Here is a 2,103-nt window from a genome sequence, read left to right on the forward strand (position 1 = left end):
ACCGTGAATCCCGCAGAGCTGTCCATAAATCCGTAAGAGTACCAGGGGCTGGAGATATCTTCTAACAGCACGTCGCAAGGCGTCCCAGATATGCTCAATAATGTTCCTGTCTGGGGAATTTGGTGACCAGCGGAAGTGTTTAAACTCAGAAGAATGTTCCCGGAACCATTCTGTAGCAATTCCGGACGTCGCATTGTCCTGCTGGAATTGCCCACGTCCACCGGAATGCACAATGGACATGAATGGAAACAGGTGATCAGACAGGATACTTACGTACGCGTCACCTATCACAGTCGTATCTAGACGCATCAGGGACACCATATCACCACAGCTCCAAACGCCCCACACCATTACAGAGCCTCCACCAGCTTGAATAGTCCCCTCCTGACATGGAGAGCCCATGGATTCATGAGGTTGTCTCCATACCCATACACGTCCATCGCTTGATACAATTTGAAACGAGACTCGTCCGACCAGGCAAAATGGTTCCAGTCATCAACAGTCCAAATTAAGTGTTGATGGGTCCAGGTATGGTGTAAAACTTTGTGTCGTGCAGTCATCAAGGATACATGAGTGGGCTTTCGCCTCCAAAAGCCCATATCGATGACGTTTCGTTGAATGGTTCGCGATCTTGTGGTGGTCCAGCATTGAAATCTGCAGCAGTTTCTGGAAGGGTTGCACTTCTGTCACGCTGAACATTCTTTTCAGTCGTCGTTGGTCCTTTTCTTGCAGGACCTTTTTCGAACCGCAGAGATTTCATCTTTTACCGGATTCCTGATACGGTACACTTATGAAATAATCGTACGGGAAAATCCCCACTTCATCGCTACCCCACAGATGCTGTGTCCCATCGCTCGTGCGCCGACTGTAGGACCACGTTCAAATCTTGATAACCTGCCATTGTAGCAGCAGTAACCGATCAAACAACAGCGCCAGACTCTTGTCTTATACAGGCGTTGCCGACCACAGTGCCTGTTTACATATCTCTGTATTTCAATACGCATGCCTATACCAATTTCTTTGGCGCTTCTGTTTAATATTCAGTCACAAACCCGTCACATTTTAGCTGCTGAGCGTCATGCATCTCTTTAACTTTTTTGGTACGCTCAAATTTGCCTGAACAGACCGTGGTCATGCAGTTAGCGTTGCTGTTTAACAATAATGGGTTCCCGGGCTCGATTCACGCGCGCGCCGATTATTTTTTTCTGCTCGCTTCTGGATGTGTGCATTGTCATCACCATTTTATCATCGAAGTGCAATTCGCTGAAGCGGCATCAAATAAAAAAACTTGCATCAACGTCCCGAACATCTCAACCGGGGTCTCCAGGCCAATAAAGTTATAAGCACGCTTCATTTCATTTTACCGATACGCGTGTGCAGCCTTTGGTAACAGTTAAGCATAGTATACAACCCTCAACGTGTTTAATCCATGTCATCCATACTGCAAAAGTAACTGTCACTTATATTTTCACAACTCTACCGCTGAATCGAATCTGATGTAATTTGGTATGGAGATGGTTTGAATCCTGAGAAGGACCACAGGATTCTGTCTTTCTGTCTTTTGAGTATTATTTTACGTGAGTGAGATGCAGATGACGCTCGCTGGATATCCGGCGACTCAGTGTCTACAGATTACTCCGTGACAGTGCAAATCTAATGTTATTGCACACATGGTTTATGATATCGTTCCTACTCCACCGGCCATAATTGGAGAGTTTTGGCGGACGGTAAGCCCAAGGATCATACTTAGATCTATAAGCCTCGCAAATGTAAGTCAGATTTAGCGCATAGTTCTATGCAGGCTCGGATCTACCAGGGGGGGGGGGGGGGGGGGGGGGGGGGGGGGAGCAAACCGAACTTCATATTCTTGAAAGAAAAAAATCTTGTTTCACAAAACACCTAGTGTCCAGTGCACGTTGGTCTTTCAACTATTCGTATGATTTTGAAACGCATCGCTGTTGATCTTCGAACATTTTTGGACACATTCTAAGTTGATTCCTGAGCGAATCATAAGTTGATTTTTTGAATGCGTGCACAGTATAGGCCTACCGATGTCTCTGCCAGGGGAATCCCCATCGCATTTATATATATATATAAAAAAAA

The sequence above is a fragment of the Schistocerca serialis genome, chromosome 12 (genome assembly GCF_023864345.2).
Source record: "Schistocerca serialis cubense isolate TAMUIC-IGC-003099 chromosome 12, iqSchSeri2.2, whole genome shotgun sequence".
NCBI classification, from domain to species: domain Eukaryota; kingdom Metazoa; phylum Arthropoda; class Insecta; order Orthoptera; family Acrididae; genus Schistocerca; species Schistocerca serialis.